General features: G+C 34.4%; 1 protein-coding gene across 6 annotated transcripts in view; it reads right to left on the minus strand.

The window, feature by feature from the left end:
- Nucleotides 1-16,996, minus strand: part of METTL15 (methyltransferase 15, mitochondrial 12S rRNA N4-cytidine) — a 351,902-nt gene that overhangs the window by 196,011 nt on the left and 138,895 nt on the right. The window lies entirely within an intron of this gene.

The raw sequence follows: 16,996 nt of genomic DNA on the forward strand, positions 1-16,996 counted from the left end.
GCTGTATTTCTTCTTCCATTTCACCACGCTCCTGTTCTAGTTTGAGAACCGTTCACTTTTTGATATGTTAATGCTTACCATACCACATAAGGGTCCGAGATATTTTGATTTTCATATTAATTGCAATCACTTTTTAAGTACTACTAAAAGATACTCTTGCTGAAAGAATATTTCTATACACTGTAGAGATGGAATGAAAGACATTATTTTTTTTCCATGTAATCTGCTCAAAATCTTTGACAGCATTATCTTTACTGACTATTGTCTTTCCCTTCAGGAAATATTTGCTAAAAATTTATCTGGTCATTCACAACTCATGTATTGACTTAAAGCATGTTTTAGAAAGGATGAAATGCAATTATATTTCTATCTTTCTGTAACCCTTTCAAAATGTATTCAGTGGAATAATTTTCATCTGTTCTGGAATACCAGGCTGGATTACTTTTCCACTTGCTAACATATAACAGATAGTTGGAAGGCTACTATGAATTGCAGACACAGTTAGTCCAGAAATTAGACTATCCAATACTCAGCTACAAGAACAAACAACAAATGAATACTTACTGGGAAGCTAATAAAGGTCAGGCACTGATTTAGACACTTGCAATACAAATAAATAAAATATAACATTCCAATGACTACAGAGCATATGTTCCAGGGAATAATCAAAATCAATATATTCAATGACTTGTATTTCTGTCTGCAGCAGTTCAGCCTGATCAGACCAATCATCTCAATGAAAAAACCCTAGAAAAGCTGAATAAGCTAATTAAAAGTAGTTATTTGAACAGATCAGAAAGCTATGAACATAGCTGAGATTTGAGTAGAGAAAAGGGAAGTGTAAACAAGTGATCCCAACACTGGAGTGGTTTCCCCCATCAAAGCCTTTGTTTGCAAATGGAAGCTGAGAGACTAAGAAACAGAACTCTGAGCAACCTCAGAGGATGAGGGACAAAAATTGAATTTAGAAACCATTTAATGGATGTGACCAGAGCAGAGTCCCAGAATTTCAGTTGGGACACAAAAGGTCTAAAGCTAGCGGAAGAGTAGACCAAAAATAGATTACACAAAGACAGAAATCCAATTTCCAATCAGTTCAATTCAAGTTGCACTAGGGTGTTATGTTCTTTGATGAACTGCCTGATAGAAGCAATAGTAGGTATCTGGAGGAAACTATCTTTCAGGCTTTCAAAATAACTCCAAGACTTCTTAAAAACAACCTGAAGAGCATTGCCATTTCCTCCTCCAGAGGATCTTCCTGACCCAGGGATTGAACCTGCATCTCTTGCATCTACTGCATTTGCAGGGTTTTTTCTTTTTTTTTTTTAAACTACTAGTGCCACCTGGGAAGCCGTCTTAAAAACATGTGGAATCAAATAAAAAATAACTGGATAAACTCACCCTAAATAATAGATAGCAGAAATAGATAAACAGGATACAGAATACAATTACTGGAATGGGCTTTAAAATATTGATTAACATGTTCATGAGACATAGAGGACAAATTAGGTAATATCAGCCTTAAAATGACTCTACAGAAAATAGCAAGATGAAAACTAGATCAAAATGAAAAATGGAAAATATAATAATTGAAATTAAAAATTCAATGGATAGGTTTAAGAGCAGCTTAGAAATAGCTCAAGAAAGGATTAGTGACATGGGAGGATAGTTTAGTAGAAAGTGTTAAGACTTCAAGGCACAGTAAATAATTTGAAAATACAGAACAAAGCATAAGAGACATGTAACATGGTAAGGAGATCTAACATATGTATAACTGGAATTCCAAAGAAGAGGAGACAGAAAATCAAGTAAAAGCAATATTTAAAGATATAGTAGCAAGAGTTTTAAAAAATGATTCAACATTTGAAGGCTATATATTAAAAAATAACAATAAACTTCAAAGAGGATACAAACAAAACATCCTGAGGTCATAATAGTAAAGTTTGTGATGACAAAAGGAAAGTAAATATTAAGAGCAGCCAGAAGGGAAAAAAAAAAATAATTTAGATTCATAGGAGCAACAGTCAGAACCAAAATAAACCCAGAAGACAAAAATAACTGACAAATTGCCTGCAAAACTGAAAATACAAAGATATTTTGAGATATTCACCAACAGGAGACCCATGCAAAAAGACAACTACGAAATGGCTTTCTTCAAGTACGAGGAATATATTGTCAAAGTAGGCAAATCATGATGGAAGAAAAAGCAGTGAAATGTGTAAATATATGGGTAAATCCAGATGAATAATGATTATATAAAAATAATTTCTTATAGGTTCAATATATATATGTAGAGTTAAAATATACAACAGTGGCACAAAAGACATTACATAGTCATATGTTATAAATCCTTGAAATTCCGAAGTCCAGAAAGAGGCTAAAGTACTAATCTATATTAGATGTTCATAAAGCAATTATGCATGTTGTGATCTCTAGGGTAATCTTAAAAAGTATTGTAAAATAATGTATAACAAATGAGCAGATAGAGCAGATAGATAACAAGGCAACAAAAAATAAATAACAAGAAAGGTGGCAATAAAGAACAGAAAAAGGAAAAAAGAACAAGTTGACACATTAAAAAACTAGCAAGAAGACAGTAGACAGATCCAAACCCAAATATGCCAGTAATTATAATAAATATTTTTGAACTAAATACTCTAATTATAAAAAGATTTTCAAAAATATGCTATTTATAAAAAATAACTCTTAGGACACAGAGAAGTCAAAAATAAGAAGATGGAAAAAGTGCTGTGCAAACATTACACAAAAGAAACATAATACAGTATCAGATACAGTAGACAGAAATATTACTAGAAGTAAAAAGAGATATTTTATTATGATAAAAGGGTCAAATCTGCCAACTAGCATGTGAATTACAAAACTTTATATCTCTAATAATAAAATTTTAATCGGGTGGAGAGAGAGGTGGGAGGGGGGATCGGGATGGGGAACACATGTAAATCCATGGCTGATTCATGTCAATGTATGACAAAAACCACACTGTAAAGTAATTAGCCTCCAACTAATAAAAATAAATGGGAAAAAAAATTTAAAAAATAAAATTTTAAAATACAAAGCAAAATTGATAGAACTAAAAGATGGATAAATATATAACCATAATAGTGGAGTTAAAAATATCACTCTTAGTAAATGTTGACTAAGCAGAAGAACATACAAAAAGTATGAAATATTTAATTATCAACTTTGATGTAATTGACACAAAAAACTCCACACTTCACCCAATGTATATATTTTAAAAGACATTTAATATGTAAAAAAAAGACTATCTGCTAGGGCTATCAGACTAGTTTCATCACATTTCAAAAGGCTGATATCATATAGGGTGTATTTTCTAAGTATAGTGAAATTTAAGTGAAAATCAGTAACAGAAAAATAACTAGAAAGTCCTCAAATATTTGGAAATTAAGTAATAGGCTTCTAAATAATCCAGAAAATAAAGGAAATTAATAAATATTTTAAGCTAAATAATACTTAAAAAGTACAACGAAACTTACCACTTAATGAAAATGCAAACATCAAAACTTGTGGAATGCTTCTAAAATCCTTACTGAGAAAAATTCACATAATTAAATGTACATAAAATCAAATGAGAATCAATAATCTAAGCATTCATTTTTTAGAAATTTAAAGACAACATCAACAATCTATGGAAGGGATAAAAAATAATTTGCACATGAAGTGACTGACAAGAGGTTAATACCCAAAATGTACAAAGAGCTCATAAAACTCAATATCAGACAAACAAAGAACCCAAACAAAAAATGGGCAGAAGACCTAAACAGACATTTCTCCAAAGAAGACATAAAGATAGCTCACAGGCACATAAAATTAAAGATGTTCAACATCACTAATTATTAGAGAAATGCAAATCAAAACTGTAATGAGGTATCACCTCACACTGGTCAGAATGCTATTATCAAAAAGTCTACAAATAATAAACACTGGAGAGGATGTGGAGAAAAGGAAACACTCCTTTTCTGTTGGTGGGAATATAAATTAGTGTAGCCACTATGGAAAACACTATGTAGCTTCTTTAAAAAACAAAAAACAGAAGTACCATATGATCCAGCAATTTCACTCTTGGGAATATATCCAGAGAAAACAAAAACTAATTTGAAAAGATACATGCACTCTGAGACATAGAAGCAATCCAAGTACCCAACAACAGACAATTGACTTAAGAAGATGTGGTGTGTGTATATATATATATATAAAAGTGAAACAGTTAGTCACTCGGTTGTGTTTGACTCCTTGTGATCCCACGGACTGTATGTAGCCCATCAGGCTCCTCTGTCCATGAAATTTGCTAGGCAGGAATGCTAGAGTGGGTAGCCATTCCAGCTACCCATAAATATATATGTGTATATACATATATAAAAAAATATATATACATGCAATAGAATGTTAGCCATAAAAAGAATGAAATATTGCCATTTGCGGCAACATGGATGAACCTAGAGGATATTATAAATAAGTAAAATGGAGAAAGACAAACACTCTATAATATCACTTATATGTGAGAAAATAACACAAATAAATGTATATACAAAGCAAACACAGATTTACAGACATGGAAAACAAACTTGTGGTTACCAAAGAAGAGAGGGAGAAGGGGAGCAACAAATAAGGAGTATGGGATTAACAGAAATTACTATACGTAAAATAAACAATAAGGATTTACTGTATAGCACAGCAAAAGTATGCCCAATATCTTGTAATAGCCTCTAATGGAATATAATCTGCAAAAAACAAAACCAAAACCAAAAAATTCACGTCATTATGCTCTACACCTGAAACTAACAAAATATTGTAAATCAATTATATTTCAATAATAATAATAAAGACAACAGTAAATTAAACTCCTAAAAAAGGGTGACACCATGGATCCTACAGGCATTAAAAATACTATAGGACATTATTGAGAGCTTTATGCTAAAAAATTTGAAATTTAGATCAAATGAAAAAAATTCTCAGAAAACTCATAACTTAATAAAACTGTCCTATGAAAAAATGTAAAATATAAACAGTCCTAAATCCATTAAGAAACTAAATCTGCAATTATAAGATGTTTCACAGAGAAGACAACAAGCATAAATGGCTTCATGAATTCTTCCAAACATTTAAAATAGTATCAGTTTTATATAAAAGCCTCCAGAGAACAGGAAAAGAGACATTCACAAAGCCAGCACAATCCTGCTATGAAATTAAGTAAGTTTTGTATTTGAATCTGTAGCTCAGATGGTAAAGAATCTGCCTGCAATGCAGAAGACCTGGGTTCGATCCCTGGGTCGGAAAGAGTCTCTGGAGAAGGTAATGGCAATCCACTCCAGTATTCTTGCCTCAAAAATTCCATGGACAGAGGAGCCTGGCTACAGTCCATGGGGTCACAAAGAGTGGGACATGACTAATATGACTAATAATACTACTACATTTTAAAAAAGAGAAAAACTAAAGGCCAATCTTTCTCATGGGCAAGAAACCCCCCACAAAAACCCAAATTAATAAAATATGAACATATCAAATCCAGCCACAGACGTAAGGGATGATATCACTAGGTTGACATCCAGTTGGCAAGATCCATGAAGCAGTTGAGCATGCAACAGAACTGTAGCTAAGTAAAGAAGTCAGGGCTGGAGAAATAACTTCCGCAATTGTCTTAAAATGGCAGGAATTTAGTAAAAGTTTACTAAATGATTATATAGCAGTATTTTAAAAAGGAATAATTCTTCTAGTCTTAGTTTCATGCTAATCTAATTGGGAAATAGATATCTAATATTAAAAGAAATACCAAATAAAAATGCAATTTTCCCAAATACATGATCTAGAGAAAGTTTCATTACATTTGGGCCCTCATAGGGATGTTTCCTTTATTTTATATTATAAAAGACATTGGAAAATGAACAAGTAAGAATTCTAGTAAGAAAATGTTTTGGGAGGGGGGATCGGGATGGGGAATACGTGTAACTATATGGCTGATTCATGTCAATGTATGACAAAACCCACTGAAATGTTGTAAAGTGATTGGCCTCCAACTAATAAAATAATATTTAAAAAAAAAAATGTTTTGGGTAAGAACTGCTTGCTTGCTTAATTTTCTTAGCATCTCAATTATTCTTTTTAATGATATTCAAACACTGAATCCTTGATTCCATGTAATTCTCACATAAAAAATACCTACACAGTCTGTGCTTGAATACCCCAGCCCAGCCCTATCCCCTCATTCTCTCTCTCATCAAAGACTATACTGTTTCAATGATTGTGAAAATTTCTTCTAGACTGCAATAGAGTTTACTTATGATTCATTTGGCAGGGAGTACATGCTACTTTGCAATGTTATTTATCTTTTCTCATGCTGCCTCTGCAACAAGAACCTAAACCTATTACAGGTCATATAGACCACGTTATACGGTTTTTGGTATCTATAGTACCTAAAAGATTGTAAGAGTTCAATGAAAGTTTTTTTGATGATGAAAGTGGTGATGATTTAAAGGCATTAATCTTTTTTAAAGGCATCAAAGATGAGAACCTGGTAATAACTTTTTTTTTTCCATCATACTTTGCTAGAGAAGAGTACACATAGTAAACTGACACAGGTCTCAAGGGACAGTTATGCAGTGTGAATCCTGTAAATGTAACTCAATATACTTGTCATAAGGGCACAAGTTTCAGACATTTATTCTTCACATTTTTAAGAGTCACGAGATCTTTATGGAACTACCTTATAACCACAATCAACCTACAATGGTGTATTTTAAGGTTTTGTTCATAATATCTTGCCACCTACATTATCACGGAAGAACTTTGAAGTTTTTGTTCATGATTATCTTGTGACCTACATTATCATGGAAGAACTTGAATAAACTCAAAGGAAAAAATGCTAGCATATTCTATTAACAAAGGAAATAAAATTCACAATTCATTCCAATCAAAGCCAGGGAATTCAGTTAAAGTTAAATTTAACACATTCAATAAGGAAGAGAACTTTGAACTGCTTTACTTTGAAGGATAGTATTACAATACTATTTAAACAAAATTCCTTCCTGGAGTATCCTTTCTTCCCTTCTGGAACACTTTAAAAAGTTCCAGAAAAAAATGCATTTTATTTCATATGTAGAAATTTTAGGCACAGTCTTGGTTTTCTCTGCATAATAATTATCAGACAGTATTTGTAAAATAACCTTTAAACTGCTCCTTCTATGATTTCTAATATTTCTGACTCTTTATGCTAGATAACCCCACTCCCTTCATACTACTTTCTTATCAAACTTTCTATAAAGCTTAATGTGGTAATTGGAATATGAAATGTCCATCTCTTTGGGGCATCATTTTCTAAGACTTACGTGGTCTGAAGTAGTTCTAATGAATTCAACCTTTAAAAAAATCACCATGTATATACACTGCCAAAATATCCCATTGATTCTATCAGTTATTCAGGAAGTTCTCTCACGACTTAAACAATAGTTTTGAATGCCTGGCATTGATGATGGAAGGTGTTTGGATGACTGCTTGAACCCAGGTCTGAATGATTCAATCTAATGGTCTCTAATTAAGGATGAATATCACCATCATCTGAAGTGTATTTACAAATTATGGATGTTTTATTTTCAGCCTAAAAAAAAAACAACCAACATCAAGACAAACATACTATATCTTGGGTATTTTCCTGAAGGGTTCTCATTCAAGGCATCTTTAAGGAACAATGACTAGATATGGCCAAAAAGGAAAGAGTTTAGGCATGTCTATCATATCAGAGGAATGACAAATTCTTGAGGCTCATGACAGTTTTTATACACTAAGTATACATAACAACCATTATGTAAATGAGTAAGAAAAATGCTTACTATTACGGTAAAGGATAATAGTTGCCATATAAGGTAAAGGGTGACAGCTGCTAGGAATTCTGAGGCTTGGGAATTAAGTGCGTGTGTAGCCCCATTCCAGAGAGAAAAAAGCAATCCCACTTACTGGGGATGAGCAGTAAGGTAACCGACAGAGGAAGTCCTGTGGGGGCACTTAGCTGTCCTTATGCATCAGTTGGTCCTAACTCTAGTGTGTAAGCCTAAAATTACCAGGTCCTGCTCTATTATCTTTTGATGGGCAGCATTTAAAAGGGCATTGTAAATTCAGTTTAAATAAAGAAATTAAAAAATCACTAAATGAAACCCAGTATTTTAAAATGAAGGAAAAATGTATAATGGAAGTCAGCAGTACTTTTCAAATGAAGATAGCAGCTAAAAATTCAGTCTGGTGCTTGAATTTCTAAATTAATGTACATCTTTAATCAACTCTGTATCTATATTCATTTTAATATCAAAATAATGCTTAGTTATAAAACAATGTTTAATTTAACAAGTCAAATTGTTGCTCTAGGGAGACAGAACCATGTTCTTCCTGTGATCTTGAATACTCACTGACAACAAACACTCCTGACTACTAGCATATTAAAATGATACATCCAAAGAAAGAAAAGAAAGCCTGTAAACCTTTCTCCTATTGGTGGTTCTCATTAGTTTCAAGACTCAGGGTGCTATTACATAATAAGATTATGGCAAAAAGCTAATGGTTAAAGAAAAGAAAATATGACCTTTCTGACCTCTTGAAAAAAATCATTAAAACTTAAAGTTGACAGTGAGATTTTAGTGAACTTTCACTGTTTTTTAAAATTCAATGAGGGAGTAAGACAAATGCATTCCCTCTGTAAATGTAAATTAATTAGCTGAATATGTGTCACAAGCAAACTTTTTAGCCATACTATGTTCCAATGACCTCTTTCTGAACTGCCTTTTCTGTACTTTTCAGTTCCTTAATTTTATTTCTGTGACTACTGTGTATCATTTCTCATTTTAAAAGAATAGTCAAGTGTACATTAGCAAGAGATAATCTCCCAAATCAAGCATAAATTTAGTTTATGTATATCTTGAGCGGCATTATTTTGCAAAAAGGAATGGGTGATTAGGTCCAAACCTGGAATTTATGATTTCTATACGACATATAAATTATTCTAAAATCTGGAGGCTGTGGCTCTAGGTACATAAAAATATTACCAGTTGTAGGCCATAATAGATTTAACCAATTTTGTGTTTTTTAATTCACATCCTATATTACACTGCAGAAAGTAGAGTCTGCTGATAACACTGCAAACATAAAAATTACTTTAAGGTCATGGGGTCACAAAAAGTTGGACACAACTCAGCAACTAAACAATAATAGCACTACTTTTTATTTTAGTTAATTCCACACAGATGGTTTGATATAATTCTCAGTATATGTGGAATTCAGTTAGAAAATCAAATTAAAAGAATGTCATCTATATTTTTAAGTTTAAATTTTAAAATATTCTTTCTGCACAGATAGATACTTTTGAGATTTTTAAGGAAATCAACTGCTACAGATATTTTCTAAATACTTCTACATATCAGATACTATGTTAGAAAATACAGGTTCCTATTCTCAGAGTTCATAACAGTATACAACTTTATGATTTACTGAATATTTTAACACAGATAATCATGCATTGACCTTCACTGCAATTCTATAAATTATACAATGCAAACACTTTATTCCTTAGTTATGATCATTGAAATGTGAGATTAGAGAATATTTTTCTTGCATGCCTTTCTATAAAATAAACTAGCACAGCAATAGGGAGCAGAATGGGTACTCAATAAATATTTGACAACGAGTGAATTGCTCAAGGTTACACAGCTAGTAGTGGTAAAGCTAATAATTAAACTTAGGTCAGTTAGTTCCAAGACCAAGAAGATGTCAAAGTATTATTATAGATAGCTTTGAGAGGTTGATTCAGGGCATCCGTTTGCACATCTCTGATGAAACTGATTCAACAACTTCTTAATATAGTAATTCTGAAGCTATGTACACTTTTTTTTTTTTAATGGTGAAATGGCATGCCAAGAGAAAGTCTATTCATTGCTCTACTTTTAGCATCCACCCTTGAAGGGGAGGAAGCAGTAAAGAAATGAATTATACAGATCTAGCATCTGTGTCACTAATGTGGGTAGTTAGGTCACTGGCAGGTATTATCAGATTGAAATTATCTACCTGATGGAATTTATGTGCACTTGAGAACAAGAACTATCCAAATATCACTCTTGAATCAGAATTAACCAGGTTAGCTTCACATCAGCATAGCAAGGTTTCCTGAAAGAATTACGTATCTCAATTTTAAAAAGTGCAACAATAAAATCTGAAACAACATATTTGGGCAGTAAGTACTGAAATGAACTCCTCAGATCTTGGTGTCAGTTACTTAGTTTACTTCATTTGTGTTTAAACTGGTTTTATAACGAATATTTTATGAAAGGCATTTTCAGGACTGCTGAGTAGAGTGTTCAGACACTCAGAGACGCCGCGTGTCACTGGGTAAATCATTTCTACAGCTGTGTTTTTGCCGAGTGGCTCAGTTGTGCCCAACTCTTTGTGACCCTTTGGACTGCAGCCTGGGAGGCCTCTCTGTCCATGGGATTGCCAGGGAAGAATACTGGAGCGGGTTGCCATTTCTTCCCCATGGGATCTTCCTGACCCACAGGTCAAACCCAGGTCTCCTGTGTCTCCTGTACTGCAGATGAATTCTTTACCAACTGAGCCATCAGGGAAGCCCAGATAAAAACAAAGCCCAGGGAAGTACAGCTGGACTTAAAACACCTCTCAATTACCAGAAAGCCCATATTCAGCAATTTCTGTATAACAATCTGTCAGTCAGTTCAGTCACTCAGTCGTGTCTGACTAGTTGCTACCCTATGAATCGCAGCACGCCAGGCCTCCCTGTCCATCACCAACTCCTGGAGTTTACTCAAACTCATGTCCATCAAGTTGGTGATGCCATCCAGCCATCTCATCCTCTGTTGTCCCCTTCTCCTCCTGCCCCCAATCCTTCCCAGCATCAGGGTCTTTTCCAGTGAGTCAACTCTTCGCATGAGGGCCAAAGTACTGGAGTTTCAGCTTCAGTATCAATCCTTCCAATGAATACCCAGGACTGATCTCCTTTAAGATGGACTGGTTGGATCTCCTTGAAGTCCAAGGGACTCTCAAGAGTCTTCTCCAACACCACAGTTCAAAAGCATCAATTTTTCGGCGCTCAGTTTTCTTCACAGTCCACCTCTCAGATCCATACCTGACCACTGGAAAAACCATAGCCTTGACTAGACAATAGCTAATGCTAATGAACCCTTACTATGTGTCAGGTACTGCTCTGAGCACTCTCTTTGTATAAGGTGTATAATTTTCAAACACACCTGAGGTAGGTACCATTATATTCTTCTACTGTATTAGATAAGGAAACTGAGGCAGCAGAGTTAAGAAACATCTTGATAGTTACGTAGTAAGTAAGTAGCAGGACTGGAATTCTAACCTAGGCAGTCTAGTTATAAAGCCTGTATTATTAAGCACCACGGTGTACTCTCTCTGAGACAACAAGAATTACCACGTTCAATAGCACAAGTGATAGCTACTTGTGGGGAAATTAACAACATTGTGCCAGTCAGGCCCTCTCGCCCATGTTCTGTAAACAATGACTCTGCATGGTTATGAAACAGCTGAGATCACTCGTAGCTCTGTGCATGCGCGTCATGAGTTACCGGCTTGGTCACTGGCTACTCCGTGTGGTACGCACGTATGAGCTTCACCATGACAGCTCTGGCTGCTGCTGCATCGGGGCTACACTAGAGTGACATCATGGCTATGTCATATGAGGTTACGTTATGGCTAGGTTACGGTTATGCCATGGCCGTTGCTACAGCTACTGCGTCAGATAGGAGACAGGCTGTGTTGTGGCTGCCATGCCAGCCTGGAGAGAAGAAACATGTCTGCGGTTCCTATGACTCCTTGCGTCTTCTTCCAGCCTCTTAGCCAGAACCTTGCCTACTCTGGGTTCAGCAAACAGTGTGGTCAGTGTGAACAGGACTGGCAATACGCTACTGTTTACTTTTATCATTATGTGCCAGACATTGAGTTAAGCGCTTTACGTTTGTTATTTAATTCTTACAAAAACAGTAATCTTTGAGGTAGTTATTATTATACCTATTTTACAGGTCAGGAAACTAACTCAGAATTTTGAAATAATCTGTTCACTGTCAGAGGCAATGGCAGGTTGAAATTCTCATCCTCTTTACTCTGTTTCCAGTGCTTCTACTTTTAACCACTGGGCAATATTATGATGCTTTGTAAGAAATGCACTACTTTTGGAGTTGGAACTCATCTTATACATTTTGCATCCCAAAAAAGTCTTGGTGGGTTTCAGAAGAAAAACATGTAGTTGGAAAAATGCTGAAAGGGTTACCAGCATGGAGCTCTCCTACTAGCTTTACTTATAAGCATTTGAAGTTTCCAAGGACAATCAATCAATACTGGATTAGCAGATACAAACTAATATACATAAAACAGAAAAGCAACTAGGATTTACAATGGGAACTATATTTGATATATTATAATAATCTATAATGGGAAATAATCTGAAATATATTTACATATAACTGAATCACTTTACTATACAAGTGAAACTAACACAATTATTGTAAATCAACTATTGTAAATCACTTTAATTTAAAAATGTGAGAATTCATAAGTCGATATCACATTAAAAATAATACTACTAATAATTGTTGCATTTGAGGTCTGATGCAGGAGTTTGAGAGAATGATTTTCTCTCAGATTAAATCAAGCTTCTCCTTAATTGACACAAGTAAGTTGTTCCATACGCACAATTCTGGCAATGTCTCATATGGGGTTTTAAGAGCAGCAAGGTCATTAAATAAAAAACTGAAATCTTTTTCCTCTTTTTAATTCCAAATGGTGGTCCCATCAGATCAATTTGAAATGCACTGGCAGAGCTCAGCATGTAAGCTGGTGCTTGGCTGGCTCAAAAGCCAAGGGACTTTAACTCCATGCATGGATGCACTGTGCATATTTTAGTACCTTTGGGGGAAAAAAAGCAGTAAAGCTAAGCAGGAGGAAAACCTGTCTGCAACTGATTATATTACATTTGTACAAAATGGTATCACCCTCATTGCTTCTAAACACGCTACAGTTCAAAATAAACAAGTGAAATGCTAAGGAGTCCTCTTAAAATAAGAGCAATAGTGAAAATGCCAGTAAATATGGCAGAATTATGCAGTATCTATACCCATTGCAATAAATAACAATAATAACATGCAACTAATCCCCATCTATAAAATAGTAATCTGTCATTAAATTAAGAAAAATAAAACAATAATCCTTGGTTTTCAAAAAGAAACTTTTAAAAGTTTAATATGTACAGTGTTAGTATAAACATACACATAAACAAGCATATTAAGATATATCTCTTAGGAATACAAATCATATGCATATTATATACAAACACATCCATGTATATATTTATGTATTATAAGCAAGTTTTTAAAATTCTAAGAGGGAAAGAAATCTAATTGGTTAAAATCAGTCATAAAATTTTAACCATGTATCTGAAAAAAAAAAACAGCAGTGCCAAAGGGTAATGCATTGCTAATGGTTTCCAGTGGAATAAATAGCTACTCTGACGTCAAAACTTTGTTACACTCCAATAACTGGCTCACTTGGGGTTTCAGGTACAGCAAGTTACATGTCAGTTTTAAATAAAGTTATAAAAATAGAATGCTTGGTGAACCATATTGTCGCTATGCAACCTGATATGTTATGATTTATATCCAATAAAATGTTAACAAAGATGATAGATTATACCAAAATAGTATCTTGTGGTTTAAGATGCCCTGCTCCTTAAATTTTAGATTAAAAAAAATGCTATATTTTACTTTGTCTTTCCCTAAAGTGGTATATTACTGAATTACCCACTGTTAGCACAAGTATCAAATCAGAAATATTTACACGCCCCAAAGACAAAGTGATTTATGGACTAGTAAATCTCCCTTGATAGATAGTAATAATATTCTAACCAGGAACATGGAACAAAGGGAACAGTAAATCTACAGAATGCAAAAAACGGGGAAAAAAAGGATTATCATGTTAGCCATGTAGGAGTATCAGTCACTTTTCAGAAAAGATATTACTCAAATAAGTAAAGAATTTACAATCGAAATGAAGAAATTATACCACCTAACCATAGAACTAGAATTGAAACTATAAGTTGAAAATCCCTGAAAGATATGTTCCAGTTTAATAATGAAAAGATGCTAATTAACAGTCACTTTCATTTTAAAGTGGATGTAAATGAGATCTTGTAAGGTTTGACAAATCCATCAAACAGAATATACAATCAGAATGATAAAGGTTTTTCTACACCAGTGTCTTGCTATGGACGGTGTAGAGGATATATATGTGAGAAAAGGAGGGAAAATACAAGGCCTTTATCAGCAAGAATATTTACTGAAATATTATTAAAACCAAGCAATATATATTTTAATTACTGATGAAGACAGCAATTCATGTGCAAGAAACTATTCAAATTCTAGTATTACTCTATTATTTCTATATTACGACAGAAAATCTTTATATTTGGACATTTTTATGTGCTTTAACTATGCAATAACACATAAATCCATCGATATATACATATATACTTCTTCTTTCCCCTTATTTTCACTTACTCTGTATAGGAGGCAAAGAGCAGATTTAGGCAGACAAATCTAACTCTCTAGAGCAATGCCCCCTCCATGCAATGATGTCCCAAGCACAATCACAGTCTACTGAAAATCATCAGCAAGCAAAGAACTCTGCTTCATGGAGCTGAAACTCTAGTAGGGGTGCGGTATAATAACAAATATTCTAAATAAGTAAATTATATTGTTTCAGTTCAGTTCAGTTTAGTTGCTCAGTTGTGTCCGACTCTTTGCAACCCCATGAATTGCAGCACGCCAGGCCTCTCTCCATCACAAACTCCCGGAGTTTGCTCAAACTCATGCCCATTGCGTTGGTGATGCCATCCAGCCATCTCATGCTCTGTTGTCCCCTTCTCCTTCTGCCCCCAATCCTTCCCAGCATCAGGGTCTTTTCCAGTGAGTCAACTCTTCGCATGAGGTGGCCAAAGTATTGGGGTTTCAGCTTCAACATCAGTCCTTCCAATGAACACCCAGGACTGATCTCCTTCAGGATGGACTGATTGGATCTCCTTGCAGTCCAAGGGACTCTCAAGAGTCTTCTCCAACACCACAGTTCAAAAGCATCAATATTTCGGCACTCAGCTTTCTTCACAATCCAACTCTCACATCCATACCTGACCACTGGAAAAACCATAGCCTTGACCAGACGGACCTTTGCTGGCAAAGTAATGTCTCTGCTTTTTAATATGCTATCTAGGTTGGTCATAACTTTCCTTCCAAGGAGTAAGCGTCTTTTAATTTCATGGCTGCAGTCTCCATCTGCAGTGATTTTGGAGTCCAAATTGTTTAATAAGTGATAAACAACAACAAAAAATACAAGACTAAGATCAGAAGTGTTAGGGTCATGATTTTAATAAAGTGGTCAGGTAGGCCTCACTGAGAAGGTGATATTTAAGTAAAGACTTGAAGGAGGGAAAAAGAGAAGGAAGAACTTTCCAGGCAGAGGAAATAGTGCAATAGCCTTAATTCAGAGGCATGTCTGGTACTTCTGAAGAACAGCAAGGAAGACAGTATGACTAGAGCAAAGTGATAAAGGGACAGAGAAGTAATGAGGAGGCTGAACACTGCAGGGCTTTGTAAGTTATTGTAATTCTTCATTTTCCATAAACTAGTTGCCACTGCAGAGTTTTGAGCAAAGGGGTGACATAACCTGGCTAATATTTTAAAAGGATCATCAAAGGCTGATGATCAGTTGGGTAAGAGTTTATTGAGTGATCCAATTAGGATTGGGGTGGTAGCACTGGAGGTGGTGCCATCTAAATATTCATGATGTATTTGAAGTTACAGGTAATGAGATCTGATGGAATGATGAAGGGTGAGAGAGAAAGGGATAAATCAAGGATGACAACAAGGATTTTGGCCAAATCAATAAGAAGGATAAAGAAGGCTGTAAGTAAAGCAAGTTTCAGGTACAAGTTAAGTGTTAAACTTCAGTCATATTGAATTTGAGATCTCTTATATATACCCAAATGGAAATATCAAAAATGATATTTATGTATACAAGTCTAGAGTCCCAGAGAGAAGATTAGTATGAAGATAATATTTGAAAGCCATTAAACTTGGTGAATTTACAGAGTGGGAATCCAGACACAGAATAGAAGAAAACCAAGGAACTCTAAAAATAATACTGAGGAAGGAATACCAATGAAATTATAATTCACATGTTATATTGATCAATTGTAATAATGTTATTAAGATGCCCATCAAATATTGTATTTATCTAGACTCCAAATAAAAGACAGTAAAGACAAGGCCTACAGGACTGACACTTTCATTTACTCAGCCAGTCTTTCATGCTTTTCTCAAAGCTACTTGTGTCTAGCCTTTCTACTTTAACGGGATGCAGGCTTCATCACCACATTCCATTGGCTATTAATTTGGTTAGATAGTTCATACCTTGTAGATTTAGTGATTTCAAAGGGAAGGAATGGGAAACATGAAGAGATTGTATCTGCCTATGTTCATTAAGTAGGGCTTGATCGAATTTTACATTTACAGACCATAAAAAACCTTTTTTGTTCTGTTTGTTTTTTATAGCCATCTTTGGTATTTGTACTGCATTTACTCCCATTACAGCACTAAATTCATTTCACACAAGTCTCTGATTGGCTCATTCCATATTTTGCAATTGTCCTGATCACCATCAATAAGAGAGGCTTGTACTTTCAGCGACCAATTTTACAGCTATTATTACACTAGAGAAATAAGGTGAAAAAAACACATTTTTTTCTTCCAGTTTTGTTGAGTTGTAACTGTCATATAGGACTGTATGAGTTTAAGGTGTACAGCATAATAATTTAACTTTAGTATATCATGAAAAGATTATTACATTAAATTAGAGAATACCCATCATCTCAAATAGATACAAAATTAAATAAAGAGGAAAA

This window comes from Muntiacus reevesi, chromosome 9 (genome assembly GCF_963930625.1).
Source record: "Muntiacus reevesi chromosome 9, mMunRee1.1, whole genome shotgun sequence".
Lineage (NCBI taxonomy): Eukaryota > Metazoa > Chordata > Mammalia > Artiodactyla > Cervidae > Muntiacus > Muntiacus reevesi.